We start from the raw sequence: 15,727 nt of genomic DNA, 5'->3' as shown, positions 1-15,727 counted from the left end.
GAATGCAATTTTCATTAGGACTTTGGAAATCATGATTTCCCTGTTTCTATGATGGGAGATAAAAGCTTAGGTCCCCTGCCTCACCAGTTCCTTTGGGCAGTATTCCTTCAGTATAAGTGAATAAATAAATACCTTAAAGTGGGATTTTACTCTGATTTGTGGATAAGGGATCAAGACAATAAAATGTAGACCAATACTATATCATTTTATGGTATTTCTATCAGTTTATTTAAAAAAATAGTTTCAAACTACTGCAATATCCCAGACCTAATGCTACAGGCAAAGACCCTTTAAGGTATATTAATAAGATTGTCATATAACTATTTAAAAACATAATAAATGATGGCAAGAAGCATTGTGTGGACCTGTATAATAGAATTAGAACCAATTCTTAAGTTTGGGAAATGCTTCTCTGTGTAAGTAAGCTGGATTTGAGGTCTATGGTAGGATGAATTCTACAATGGACTCCTGAGTTTGACCCTTGGGCTTTGTGCTTGTGCAATCTGTCCCTTGGGTAGAGTAAGGCTCATGACTTGTTTCTCATTAACAGAACATACAATGGTGAGCTGAACTCTTAACTGTAACCAGACTGCATATACTCATTAGACCAAGTCACTGGCAATAGTGATGGAGAAAAACAGATTGGGAGAGATAAAGTAACATTGACACAGCTTTGTGATTGTGTAAAGCTAATGGTGTGTGTGTGTGTGGGGGGATAGTAACTCCTCCATTTCCATCTTTGCTGTTTTTTGGAAAGAGAACACTAAAAGATGGCCAGATATCAGGCAAGAAGCAAAGAGCTCTGTTTATGATTGTTGTCTGAGGTCTCTACAGGATGTCCAAAAGATGCCAAGAACTTCAGTGTAGTCCAGGGTTCAGAGAACTGCTCAGGCAGAGGACAATTATTTGAGGTATTTTGTAAGGGATATAAACTCTCTTTTTCCCCTTAGGGAGAGAAGTAAAGGAAGAGAACAAATACTATCTGAATTTGGGGAATCAGCTACAAAGAGGTGTATCTTGAGTGGCACAGCTCGCTTCATCAGCAACATTATTTGGCCTGCTTGATCGGCTGGAGGCAGCTGGACTCTCTCCTCACACTTTCCTCATGGATCTCAGTGCTCAGAGAGCATAGTAGGCACTGGCCAAACAGCTCCTAGGGAAAAAAATGGAGTGAATAAATGTGGAGACTTATCCTTCAAGCACATAAATAAATAAGCCGAGTGCAGGATACCATCTCTTTAGGTAGAAGGCAAATACACAGCTACGTGACTAAAATAGTTCAAACGCCATTTCAGCAGTTTCTGCTGTAGAAATATGCTTGATCAAATGTTTAATCTCTCAGAGATTTGGAGCACTGATAACAAAGTGAGTCACTGGGGCCCCCCATTACAATCAGAAGTTAATTATTGCTCATACCTTTGGTGTTCCTCGTCGTTTCAGGCCCTTCAAGAAGGTGAACTCCCAGAGAAAAAGGGTCTCGGTGAAGACTGTTGACATCTCCAAAACCTGCATAATGAGCTCAGTGCATTTGTTACTGGACACTGACCCAAACTCATCAGCTGTTAGAGACTCTGGGTCTTTTAGGACTGACTCTTAAAATCCCTTGATGCCTCATTGGGTTTGAGAAGATAATAAATATAACCAAGCTAACTGAACTCAGACCTCATAGAAAACAAGTGTATGAAAACCCACCCAGAACCTGAAAACAAACAAACAAACAAACAAACAAACAAACAAACAAACCACTTTGCCATTATGAATCACAATCCCCAAAGGACATGTTTGTATTGATTTTCTAGATGCTGTGATAAGGCACCACAAACCACACAGGTTAAATCACTAGATGTGTGCTCCCTCAGTTTCGGAGGCTGACAGTCCAACATAAGGTGTGAACAGCACTCTCACTTTAAAGTTAGAGATACCTGTTCTTTGTCTAGATACTAGGAGCTCTAGATAGTCCTCAACTCATGATTTACAGTATTCTCCTATACCCATAGCCTGCCTCTCTCTCTCTCTCTCTCTCTCTCTCTCTCTCTCTCTCTCTCTCTCTCTCTCTCACACACACACACACACACACACACCTATGTCTTCTTGTCTATCTCTCACAAAGGCACCTGTCACCGGGTGCATGTCCTACCTGGGAAATCCAGGTTGAGCTCTTCTGGACATAATTAAATCTACAAAATCTATATTCAAAATTACATGGCATTCTGAGGTTCTAGATGGATATAGCTCCCTGCCAGCATTCAGCCATTCAAATCCTCATACTAGCCCATAAGGCAAGTAAGCCCAAATATATTTATATAAAAGATGGAGGGGGGAGAAGCTTGGACTTTTCAGAATGTACTAAGTAGTTGTCAAAAATAATGAAGACCTTGACTCTAAACTTATGTCTCCAAATAACCTAATCGGCTACTAAATAATAACCCACATGTTTGGAGGGACTCTAGTCCATGTTGTCATTAATGTTTAAAATAAGATAGAAGGTATGGTTGAGACTAACTCAGTTTGTAAATTCACCAGGTTGTAGGACCCAGTCTGCCCAGTGGTCTGGAATGCCATATTGGGAGAATTATGTATGGCCAGAGAAAAGGCTTCTGGTGGCCCAGAGGAGGATACGATTCCTATGATACCAAAGAAACCAAGTGGCAACCTGCCTGCTCTTAACCTGCCTGCTCTTCCACTACCAGGAGGCAATGCTCTTCTTTCTCTGTGAGGCCAAAAGATAATATCATGATGTATCATGCTTTTTCTTATTTTTCAAAATAAGCTGTGGTGTCTCAAAGGGAACTGTTGAGGTTTTGTCTTTTACTGACTATCGTAATGCTAAGTAAGGCCCCCCCAAGACCTGGAGTCTGCACATAGCCCCTGGGATCCTGTTCCTCAGTTAATTCTGATTGGTAAATAAAGATGCCAATAGCTGGGAAGAAGAAAGATAGGTAGGGTTGAGTCTTCACAGGCATGGAAGAGGAGGAAGAGGAGGAGGAGGAGAAGGAAGAGAAGGAAGAGGAGGAGGAAGAGGAGGAGGAGGAGAAGGAAGAGGAGGAGGAAGAGGAGGAGGGGAGGAGAGGAAGAGGAGGAGGAAGGGAGAAGAGGAAGAGGAAGAAGAGGAAGAAGAAGAAGAAGACGAAGAAGAAGAAGAAGAAGACGAAGAAGACGAAGACGAAGAAGAAGAAGAAGAAGAAGAAGAAGAAGAAGAAGAAGAAGAAGAAGAAGAAGAAGAAGAAGAAGAAGAAGAAGAAGAAGAAGAAGAAGAAGAAGAAGAAGAAGAAGAAAGAAGAGAAGCCACTATGGAAGAATGGGCAGGAGGGAGAAGGAGAGCCACCATGGTCTAGGGGCCAAGAGATTGTGGTTCAGACGGCTGCCTGGTTGGAGTTGAGAGTAGCCCAGGTGGAACATAGTAAATAGTGAGTGGTGGCTTGGGGTCATCGATGGGTAGATTCTAGCAGCACGGAGGGTAGGCAGCTGACCAGTTTTTGTACTGCCTATGGCATATTTAGAAATATAAAGGCTGTGTGTCTTTCATCTGGGAAAATGAATGGTCTAAGGTGGGTGGAAACCCTGTGCTGGGACATTCCTACAGAGGTGCTAGCACTCAGATCTTCAGAGTCCCTCCTTTGAATCTCTCTTCTCAGCTCATCCATCTTCTCTGTTCTCTGCCATGGAAGACAAAAGTAAAACCTCCAGCCATGGCTTGAGGAGAGGATGGGAAACATAACTTCATCATATCTGTTTGTTAATTATAGAATTGGGCCTCTTGTATTTACAGTTCTCCTTTCTATCATTGGCTAGTGTGGGAGGCCATGCCTGCACTTCTGAGGTCAACTCCTCACCCTGTTTCTGGAGACATGTTCAACCTTATGTCAGACCAAAGCAAAGCAAAGCAAAGCAAAGCAAAGCAAAGCAAAGCAAAGCAAAGCAAAGCAAAGCAAAGCAAAGCAAAGCAAACCAAACCAAACCAAACCAAACCAAACCAAACCAAACCAACATGAAAACAAAAGCCAAAAAAATCTCTCATAGTCCCAGGAGCCAAACAATTGAAGGAAAGAGGTAAAGCGACACCAATATTGGGTGAAAATGAATAGTTCCTCAGCCCCCTCAGGATGAAAGAAAGCCACACTGAAGACAATAACATTGCATATTTATTGCATATTCTCCGAGCACCCACCATACACCAGGCACTGTGCTAAAGGCTTCTCACATGCAGTCTCGTGCAGGCCTCACAGCTTATGAGGGGCTTGCTATTAGAGCTCTCATTACACAGGTAAAACATTAAGGCTGCAGAGGTTAAATAATATGTCTGATTACCCAGCTAAAATGTGACAAACTAAATCTTATGCCTCTGGATCACAGCGAGTGCACAAATCAGACATGGGTTGTGGTCAGGAGACATAGCAGTGTGACAGAGGTACCCTGAGTTTCAAATGGCTTACCCCTCCCCCAACTTAATTTTTTTAAAAGCCATTTAACACGTTCACCAGTTACTTTCCCATATTCTGTAAGGGAGCTATAGCTTTTCTTTACTAGTCCTTAACATTTTTAGGTGACCGCCAGCCTATAGCACAAGCCCACCTACAATGTGCTGAAGAAATGAAGGAATAATGGTTCTTGCAGGAGTCCAGGCAGGAGGAGAACAGAGGCAGTGACAGGAACCCGAGACACCTGTCACCTAACAGCCTTGCCGTTCTTCATTAATTATCTTCCCACCTCTGAGCTCACCGTGAGTCCCTTCCTTTCAGACATATTCTAGAATGTGTGGGACCACTCCCGGGAAATAGAGGGAGACCTCGAGAGGAACAAACTCAGATTGGGAGCCTCAGACAAACTGTCATCCTGCAGTGAATCTCCCGGAGTATAATGACTCTCGCCTTGATGCGTGTGCACGGAGCCACCGGTTCCCTAAAGCATCTCCAGAGGTCCAGACAATGCCAGGCTCAGTGTTTGCATGCCTGGACTGTTCTCCTGAGGCAGAGCAGAAAGTCCCTTTTGATTCCTGCTTTATCCATAGGGGGGAAAAACATACTAGAAAAGTCCTTAGTGGTGACAGCACTGTCACCGAGCATAATAGAAATATTTAAAAGATAAATTTCTTCCAGTTTCTGTGGCCTTTTATCTGGCAACCCAGAGGAGGGTGTTAAAACTGATAAGTAGATTTTCTTCTCGGCAAAACAGACTATCTGAGGCAGGCATGGAAAGAATGGCCATGCTTATGTTAGCTGAAATAAAGGACTTGGTAAAGTGTAGATCTACTCAAGGTATCACTGTTTATCTTCCCCAAAGCTGATTTACCTGTTTTCTCACCTTTGCACAAAGATCTCATAGAAGAGCTCTTGATTTTCATTTGTATTTTGAATAAATACAAATCCGGGTGCAACTCCCCTGCGTTCTTCAGGGAGGGAGGCACATCGCACCTACGGAGCCTTTTTCTGGAACCTGGTCTGCCAGTTCTCTGCCACGCAAGCAAGCAAGAAGATCTTTAGGATAAACAAATATTTCAGGCAGATTGAAACCCCCTTTTAAATGATCTCCAAAGAAGCCATGGTAGCTCCTTCGGGAACTTAGATCGCCTCTGTGTGGCCTGGAGGACTCGCACCTTGCCTTTCCCTATCTTCAGTCTTCCCCTCATGACTCATAATGGGCCTCATCGGGAAGGCAGGAGGCCAGATGTTCCACAAGGACGGCAGTCCCAACCTTTCGATGCCAGGTTCCTGTGGCTTTGCATTGGCCACCTCCCAGCCATCACTTTGCAGTCCATGACCCCCCTAACCCCACCCCGAAAAGCAAAGGACCAAGAAAAGATAGTTAGCATGCCTCTCTTGAAGTCAAGGAGGGCTGTATAATCCACAGGGCCTCCCTGCCCAGCATTTGGAAGTCAGAGTTAAACATGCTCTTTTTTTAAAAGCTTAAATCTTTTAAAAACTCAATTATATTTACGTACAGTTGCATGAGTGCGTGCGTGGGTGAGTGCGAGCGAGCGTGTGCGCGTGTGCGTGTGTGTGTGTGTGTGTGTGTGTGTGTATGCACACACTGCAGTGTACATGTCGATGGCCAGAAAATGACTAGTTAATAGGCCCTCCTCTGCCCTCTCCTCCATAAGTGGGTCCAAGAATATGACTCAGTTGACTTAGGCAGCAGACACTTTTTTTCCTGCTCTTGCCCACCCGTCATGGCCATTTTATGGCTTTTTGGGGAGATGGGGGTAGTCTTTTAGCTTGTACCGATGAGTTCATTTTATTTGAACATGCGTGACTTTTGGTTATCACCATTTTTACCATGCTGTTTGACATCTAAGAAAAAAAATCAATCCAGGAAAAACAACCTTCCCAATGCTACAGTACCTCATGTTGTGATGACCCCCAACCGTAAAATTATTCCGTCGCTACTTCATAACTGTCATTTTGATCCTGTGATGAATGATAACACAAACATCTGATATGGGACCCCCATAAGGGTCGCAACCCACAGGCTAAGAACCGCTGGCTTAGAGTCATTGTCATATTGAAAGATTTCTAGCCCAAAGCTTTTGGTCTTAGATCAAGATCAAAACAAAGAAAATCTTTCACTCATTTATACAGAAATCTCACCATCAACAAACACTTCCAATGTGGCCTAAATCACCTCATTTTGTTGCCTCTTCTTTCTGACAACTGTCCCCACATTTAAAAAAAAAACATTATTTTTTTATTTTATGTATATGAATACTCTGTAGCTGTCCAAACACACAGCAGAAGAGAGTGTCGATCCCATTACAGATGGCTGTGACCCACCCTGTAATTGCTGGAGACTGAACTCAGGACCTCTGGAAGAACAGTCAGTGCTCTTAACCGCTGAGCCATCTCTCCAGTCCCATCCCATTTTAAAAAATGACAACCCAAAGTATAAAAGCACCTCACTCTATAAACAGAGTTATAGGAAGTAACAACAACTAGAATAAGAAACTAAACTGTGAGAATCAGTAATGAGTACTAACAGCCAGGGTCATGGGTAGGACCTGCAGATTGGAGGTATATGGCTATGGTCCAGACCTTCATACCCTCTTCCTATTTTCTCCAGAGAAGGTTATCAGTTGACGTTCAAAGTTAATAGTGCAATTTTAACTAAATATTTCTGTTGAAGGGACCGAAAAATGGATTTGCCTTTGAAAAGCCTGTGGCTAAAACTAGATGATGTAATTCACTAAAATTAATGAAGCAGAATGTATAAAGAAGTGAGATAAGGGGCTGGTGGGATGGTTCGGTGGGTTAAAGGGCCCGCTGCCCAAGGGCCTGATGAGTGCAATGCTTGGGACCTCATGGCAGAAGGAGAAAGACACGTGCTGTGCCATGTGCACTTCCGCTTCCTCACAGATGCACACGCGTTCTCCTACACTGAATAGAGTAAATTCAAAACAAGTGAGAAGAAGAAAATCAGACATCTTGAGGCAGAAGGCAGCGTGTAGGAAACTTGCTTACGGCTCAATTACTCTCATCTGCAGTCAAGACGGTGCCAACAGAAACACCCCTTAAAAGAAGCAAACGTCCGTTAAGCTAAATCCCTCAAAAATGAGGAAAGACTTCCGAAGGGATACATTGAGGCAGCTGAGGAGGTGGGAGGTGGGAGTAGCGCACTCATGTTATCTCGGCCGGCATCAATCAATCAATCAATCGTGACACCGTCACCCAGACATCAGGGTTACCCTGGGTAAAACGGTAATGCTGGATTTTGTTTACAGAAATCAATAGACCCCAGGAATGGGCTAAGGGATGTGAATCCCATATATTTCTGACATGAAGCTGGATCTTTAAGATCATGTCAGCTACTAACCCACGGCGTCTTCCCTTTTATTTGTGCCTATATATTTGAGAAAGGGGGAGGGGCGAAAAACCCTAGTTTACTTTTTTAAAACTAAATAGCGTTGCCTTGCGGCCCTCACATTGTATCTATTACACATTTCACTTCAAAATCTCATCTCCCCTAAACCCTCTTCAACGCGCCTGAAGTAGCACTGCCAAAGGAAAGGAATTTTCTATTTAACTAGAGCACTGACATTCTGTTACACAATTCGATCTTATCTATTTACCTGCTCTCAAAAACACAAGCCACTAAACACGAAAATGCTGAATGCATGGAGCCCGCGGTGCCATAGGTGTCTGAATGCATCTGCGGCTCCTCTCTCACTCATCAGTGTAATTGTTGCCGTGTTATTCCATTTTTTGATTAGTCTAGTCCCTCAAGCTCAATGCTTTTTTTCTGGCCCAACGTTCTTCTGCTGGTTGTCATGGTGACTGAATTGTTAGAGAGGAGAAAGGCTCTGTTGTCTGTCATTGTTCTGTTGTGGTTTAGGTAACGCAGGAGGCAACACAAGTGAAGTGGATGGACCTTTTTTGCTCTGCATCATTTCATAGTATTGAAAAAAATCTCACATAAAAAAGGAGCAAATAGGCCCAACCAAAGAAATAACCAAGCTTTTTCTAAAGGGAAGTGCACATTATTATAAAGAGGCAAAATGGCACTAATGATGAACTCGGTAATGTATGAAAAATGCTGCAGGGTATTGCATTTGTTACTAGAACAATCGCTGCAACTTAAACATCTCATGCAATACCCACCATTTTGCAATTTAGAGTAAATATAGTTTTTAACTATACAATTGTCACATAGACTCTTGGACTCGGGAGGCTGTACCACCTTAACCTTACGTTCTGTTTAATCTGAAGATGCCCTGTTAGACATCCAGACTGAACCAGAATTAGAATTAGTTGTTGGGCAAATTGTCCTTGGGTGATGACATAGTATTATGGTCAAATTCTACTTTGGGGATGTAGAGATGATTTTCTTTTTAATTTGAGAGCTAACTACGAGGAATTTTTATTCAAGTGACAGAAGTCTTTCTGAAGATAAATAATACAAGTACAATCCTGTCTTTATTTACCAACTTTCCTGATTTTTAGAATTAGGAAATGGAAGTCTGTAATACCCATAGATGATGAGCGCATACCTTAGGATAATTAATTGTGACTCTGGTAAACACTGCACTAGATCACTCCTATCTCAGCTTCATTAGACACACCCTTCCTAATCAGTAATTATCTGCATTAGTCTTAGTATAATTTTTCACCATAAACATTTTTTTCCTAAAATTTAGAACGATATATTTATTTAGCTATTTCATTTAATTAACTAAGTGCTGCAAAGTTTTCAGCAGATAACATGTAGTAAAATTTTTATTTGAAAATAGATAGGATTAAAAAAGGTTTTCTGTGAAAATCTTTCTTTCCTTGTTTAAAACCTGTCCCTCCAGTTTTCTCTTCTCCATGCAGAACAACCTCTTGGGCGTTTTGTTCGTTTGTTTCTGTAGGTTTCCCCAGTTTCCCTGTGTAAGACTTGAAAACACTGACAGACAGACACTTAGTTTACTTTTTTCATGTACTTGACACCATACTATCCACGTGGCTGGGGGCTTTTCTCAATAATATTATATTTAATTGTAATTTTGTAGCAGAGCACACCCATCTTTCTGTTTTCACTTCTTTTTTGTACAACAGCATAGCACTCCATCACATGGGTGCACTGTAGTTTCTTTAATTAATCCCATTGATGGCTATTTGGGCTGCCCTCCATATTTCCCTTTTACAAATAAACTCGTGTGATTTCTGTGTCTTATATATGCAAAATTATGTGAAAGATAAAATCCCAGAACTGAAATTTCTAGGTTAAAGAGTTTATTTGCATTTGTAATTTTGATGAAAATTGTTAAATTCCCTTCTATAGAGGTTTATCCCAATCCACACAGCCCTCAGCTGTAGACAGCTCCTCTTTCCCATCCTTACCCACAACCGGTAAACGAAACTCTTGAAATTTAGCTGATCTGATAGCAAGAAACAGTACTGTGTCATTATTTAAGCTCGCTGTTAGTGATGTCAGATGTCACTTTCTGACCTGTAGAGTCAATTTTTAAAGTGAATCCTTTTTATAGCTATTTTATTCTTATTTCTTGAGGGGTGTTAATTTTTATATTTTGGAAATTGTACATTTTGACTGTGATGTGAGCTGCAAGTCATTTTCCCACTTTGTCAACTGTCTCTTGAATCTCTTGAGTTCCTTCTAGGGCAAAGATCTGATTTTGATAGAAACATATCAGTGTTTTCCTTTATACTCATGGCTTTTGCACCAAAAATATAAAGGATACTCCCATGAATTTTTCTACTGTTTGATGGCATCTTTAAAGTTTTTCTCTTACGTCTTGAGTTTTCACCGAAGAAGAAATGAGATACAGATTCACTATTAGGCTTTTCCAGACATTTAATTATTCATCCCTTAATCTCAACCATGAAATCACTTATTCTTTTCTTCTGCTCTGAGATACGGAAGTTCGCAGCGGTTTCGCTTTCGTCCTAGGAAGAAGATCATAGGCATCCAGAGTCCCAGCACCTTTAAGGCACCGTGTTCAGAGAAGTTCTGAAACTGCACATGTATAAATGTATTTGATCATTTCTGTATCTCACACCACAAGTCGTTTGTCGTGGTTAGACCCTTATATATGGGTCTAAAAATAGTCCCATATAACCCCCCTCTGCAAACACAAGCTCCCTCCCTGGGTCCCTGAGGAGGTGTGTCTATCTATTATGTTAAACTGCACATTGACTGTCACTTAGTTTCTGAGAAAATATGACTGTGAGATCACTAGTTTTTCCATTAAAACTATAGTGCAATAGGTATGGCTGAAAGCATTTCCACTCTCTAAAGATGGGCGCCTTTAAGGGACCAGAGTTGCAAGGCAGTTACAATTCACAGTTGGTACTCCTTCAGCCCCTCGAGGCGGTTTACAGAGAGGAGCATGCTGCTCTTGGATTGTGAGGGTGCTCTACAATGACTTTAAAGTCTGTCCATTAAAGAGCATTTGAAAGGCACTTACTATTTAGTACCCAGTAAACATATATTTTGATTTTCTTTCACACTGTTTAATGGCATAATATTCAGCAAGGATCTGTGGAAAGCAGCTAGCAATCACAACAGACGCTCTTCACAGAGCAGAGCCAGCTCCACCCGGATCATGCTCCCTTCCTCTTCACAGCAGTGGGGCTTCGGCCAATTTCATCATCATACAAAACAGTCACAGGCTTGTTGTCTGTTATTGGCTTAATGTAGTCCCTTCACCCAGATTGGCGTTGATTTGCAGTCACAGCCTATAAATAATGTTCTTTGGCTGTGATCTCAAGGATTCGAGACCATCTTCTTGCCTCCAAGTCCCCTCTTACGCTGTGGGGTGGGGGCCGGTCAAGGGAGATGGATGTTCTGTGACAGGCAATAACTTCTGTAACAGAATTTACCCAGTGATCAGAAGTAGCACGTGGATGAAGGCAGATGGTGACCTCGCGCAGTGACACTGAACAAGAAGCAGCTTGGAGAAGTCTTCCTTTTTGCCTAGAGTGTCCAAACCACTCATTGCAGGAAGTGTTTGGCTACCGATCACTTCTCCAGGGCCCATTACAGGAGGTGAGCAAGCGGAGAGCTCTCCCCTTCCCTCCCAATTAGTTCAGATTGCAGTCGACCTTCGGAGATATCTATGGCACGGGTGTTTTTCTTGTGATGATGCTGTGAAAATAATTTTCTTTTTTGAAGAGCTTTCTCGCTATTCTCTCCCCATGGCAACTTTTGAAAATTTGTTAAAAACGCACACACGCACACAAACCTCTCAGGCTATCTACAAGCTCTCTAGGTGAGTGGGGACAAATGGCAGCCTATCAAAGACGTGTACCCAGGACAATCACACAGTTGTGATCATTTGAGGAGTCTACACACTCTCCTGCAGGCCTCACTGCATTGGCATTTTCTTTTACTATCTCTCTCTCCCTCTCCCTCTCCCTCTCCCTCCCTCTCCCTCTCCCTCTCCCTCTCCCTCTCCCTCTCCCTCTCCCTCTCCCTCTCCCTCTCCCTCTCCCTCTCCCTCTCCCTCTCCCTCTCCCTCTCCCTCTCCCTCTCCCTCTCCCTCTCCCTCTCCCTCTCCCTCTCCCTCTCCCTCTCCCTCTCCCTCTCCCTCTTACTTTTTCCAGTACACAGTGAGACAAGGTAGGTTTAAGCCAAAGGGAGAATGGTTATCTGCTTTTTTAAGGAAACCGTAGTATAAAAAACAGTTTGATCCGCATCTTTTAAAAACTAACGAGGGAGATTTCATGGTGTCCATCTCTGCTCAGGATGGGTAGCAAGTGGGTTCAGGCACTGGTTTCTTCAGGGAACCTTGTCCTATGACCCAAAGACTAGAGACCTAATAGAACAGTGTGCTAACAGAAAGGAAAAGGAATTTGTAGAGCAGGTACATCAATGGTCCAAGGAAACCCTAGGCCATCCTGGGCTGTTGGGATGCTCTAGTATGAGCTACAACACTCCAGTCACAGCAAAGCTCATGATATTATATTAACAGATGCCCATCGAGTTGGTGTGGGAGAAGAAATAACTTGATCCCTCAGATTTTCTTAAGCAAATGGGTTCATTTCAAGCACCCCCGCTTCTTACTTTGCTGGGGGCCCTCATCTAAAAGCACCTTGTATTGAGAAAGCAAGAACCACAGGGCACTGTCATGTAGTGCGTAGCTCTTGGGGAGATACAAAATGACCGTTTCTGTTTTACCTTTTTGGCCTTGAAATGAGACTGTCACACAGAGAAATGCTGGAGCTAGGAGTTAATGGCAATGCCAGGAATTGGAAATAGCACCTGAGGACCAGATTTTAAATCCAATGGATGGTGTCTCTTGATGCTTTTATGTAGCATGAATGAGGAGGTAATTTAAAAATAAGCCCTGCATCCTATTTTAAAAGATTAAGAATGAGCTTGGATGTGTGTAAATGTTTGGACTAAATATGGCCAAGGGCTGCACTGTATTTAAATGGCTTGGCACTCTGCAAATGATGGAATCAGGCTTCATAATGATGCAAGTATCCACCTAATGGAACTAAATTTGCAAGATAGGTGCACAGTGGAAAAGAAGAGCAGACAAGTGGTGCGGAGAATCTAAGTGAAACGGCACCAAAGAATGAGACACATTGAGTTTAATGACTGACCTGGTCGGGAGCCTCACCGCTCTGACAAAGAGGATGTGAATTATCCTATTATTATAAGCAGGTGGATCATCTTATTAACGTACCCCAGCCTTTCACATTTGTAGTTAACTTTAAATTGAATGGAACAATCTCAGAGCACTCTCCCATCCCTTAAAGGAAATAGAAGCTAATGCCCAGACGTTTTTTTCTCTGTAGCTTCATACAATTTTTTCCCCCTTTCAGAGACACACTTTTAGCCCTGCCAAACCATAATGCTTTGGCTTTCATTTGGATATAGCTAAGGTGTCTTGGAAGTTTCCCTGTAAATTCCTTTAAATCCAGAGGAGCTGAAGGAGATTCTAAGAAGCTGTGCCCCTCTTAATGACTCCACATGACAGCATCCTTGGAATTCTGATTTGGAGACTGTCAGCCACTTGATAGACTCTACTATACGGAGTGGCAGATGAGCCACGATCAAATGTTTTCTGAATACATCCCCAGTATAACTCTCCTCTTAGCCCCAAATTAGGCAGTGAAATAATATTGGTTTAGAGACACTTACCAGTCACCTGCTTAATACCATAAATTCCAGCCTGGCAAAGCCTTCACACAAAGGAAACACTGTCCCAGAAGCTTGGTATCTGTGAGCACGGGAAGGAAAGAGCTGTTTCAAACTCCCCGGCATAAGCTTCTGTTCTCCTCCTACTCCACATCTTTCTCCCCCTTTGGGTTTTGTTTCCTTTCAGCATATTTTTGAAACGAATCAGCCATATAAAAGGTACCACTGTTAATCTACTGTTTGTCTTGGTCTTCACTGCAGCTTCTTAGAAGAGAGAGTGCAAACAAAGCAAGAATTAAGGTCATTCCATTTAAATCCCCCAGAGAGGAAGACAAGGGCTAAGTTATTGCTGAGGACTGCAGACAGGAGGGCTGAGAGAAGAAACAGGATTTAAAAAAAAAAGAGAACCCTCATTGTTTATTATTTGCCATCCACAGAGAAGCCCCCATCCCCATATTTGTGAAGGGATTACCTTCATCTTCAGAGATTAGTAGAAAGCCTAGACAATTCCCTGGCCCACAGTCTAACCTGCTTCAGAGAGCTTTTTTATTCCCCCCAGAAGGGGATGCATGCTCAGACCCCAAAGCTGCCAGGGGTATTGAAGAGAACAGAGCTGTAGAACCTGCTGGATAGAGTCAGAATCACACCCTCAGCATCCATCCGGGCTAAAGAAAACAATCTACGAGAAAGCACCGTAGTGGCCATGCTTTAAATACTGGCCCTATCCCTGTATTTAATTGATTTAAGGTCAATTGCCATAGTTGCCTACCAAACATAATTAAAATATATTAGCGTTTGAGGTTTTTTTTTTTAATGTGGCAATCAGCTGGTCTGTCTATCTGAGTGATGCACTGTAAAGTGTTGTCTTTTAAGAATCAATGTCCACGACCCTAGAGGCATTGCAGGTGTGGCTGTTGTGTCACATGTGCATCAGTAGGTGGCCGAGAGGAGAGAGGCTATGTCTACACTCAGGGTTCTGACCTGTGAGCCTCTGATTGATTAGTAGCCTAACACTCCCTGAAAAGAAATGAGCCTGAGACAACCACAAGTCCAACACCAACAGGGAGCGAGCTGGAGACTAGAAGAGTCTCTTCTAGGTAAGGGCCCTGAGTGGGAGTGAGCCCCAGGCAGGCGACTCTCTCGAAGGAGGCCAGTTAAGAGGGCTGGATGAGAAGTGAGCCCAAGATGACCACCAGACCAACATCATAGGGCCTGAATAGGGAGCTAGCCTGAGACAATCACCAGAGAGCACTACTCAGGCCTGGGAAGACAGACCACGCACGAGATGACCCCTGCCTGATGCCATAATGCAGAAGAAGGACATAACACTTCTGAGATGACCCCAGATACTCAGATACTCCAGGTGGCTCTAAGAGGAGTAAGCAAGTAATGGAGAAATGGGAGAGAAAGAGAAACAGGAGGATGTGGGCACAATGAAGAGAGGCAGAATTCAGATTCAGATATAGCGAGGAGCAGCCTGTTGTGAGTAGCCAGTGATGCCAACTGAGACCAAGGTAAGGTCCTGCCCTGTGCTGCCACCAGGGACCACATCTGGGTCTGTGGCCCAGAAAGGGTCTGTTACCACCAAAGGCCAGGCAGACATCCCTGGACCTCGCTGCTGCTGGAGGACATATTGATGTCTGAGGGCTGTGCAGAACTGGCTCCACCCCTCACCTGAGCATCATGGGAGATCTGACCCTGAGGGCACGAGAGTAGGAGAGATGACTCTCCTTCCCCCCCCCGCCCCCCCAGGCATCTGTAGTACTTGGGAGAGCGCTAGCATATTGTGGGAATTGTCAGGGAGCCGGCCCTAAGAATATGAGTGTGTTGTGGGCCCTGAATCTTGCCTGGGCGGCACAGTGAGCTGGCGCCATAGGAATCAGCCTCACCTCTTGTTGGCTATGTGGTGATGAGGACAGGATCCCCTCCCCTTCCCTTTTGCCTTCACCAACAGTGGCAGGTGGGAGAGTTGGATGAGGATAAGGAACAGTCATAAGAGCAGGAGAGCTGGCCCTGCCTCTTGTCTGCTGGGCAGTGGCACAGATGAGGATGAGAGAGAGATAGCTCCTCTCCTCCCTCCTCTCTCACCATCTCTGGCAGGCAGATCTGGACCCAGGGTCATGAGAGTGGAAGAACTGATCATGTCCCTCAC

The 15,727-nt window shown here is 43.4% G+C and overlaps 1 long non-coding RNA gene and 1 other non-coding gene across 2 annotated transcripts; one reads left to right on the top strand and one right to left on the bottom strand.

Annotated features, from left to right (window-relative positions):
- Positions 1–789: 789 nt before the first annotated feature.
- LOC110307460 (uncharacterized) lies at positions 790–8,213 on the bottom strand. The gene is made up of 3 exons (XR_002379392.2): positions 8,060–8,213; positions 5,302–5,449; positions 790–1,153 (listed from the first exon to the last, which is right to left on the bottom strand). It is a non-coding gene; the product is annotated as an uncharacterized LOC110307460 (long non-coding RNA).
- A 6,246-nt stretch (positions 8,214–14,459) lies between these two features.
- On the top strand, positions 14,460–14,590 carry LOC115032851 (small nucleolar RNA SNORA17). The gene has a single exon (XR_003838510.1). It is a non-coding gene; the product is annotated as a small nucleolar RNA SNORA17 (small nucleolar RNA).
- The last annotated feature ends 1,137 nt before the right edge of the window (positions 14,591–15,727 follow it).

Source organism: Mus caroli, unplaced genomic scaffold (genome assembly GCF_978045245.1).
Source record: "Mus caroli unplaced genomic scaffold, Mus_caroli_1 scaffold_14, whole genome shotgun sequence".
In the NCBI taxonomy this organism is placed as follows: Eukaryota; Metazoa; Chordata; class Mammalia; order Rodentia; family Muridae; genus Mus; species Mus caroli.
Note: the sequence above shows the minus strand (reverse complement) of the source record. Positions and strands in the feature narration are given on the sequence as shown.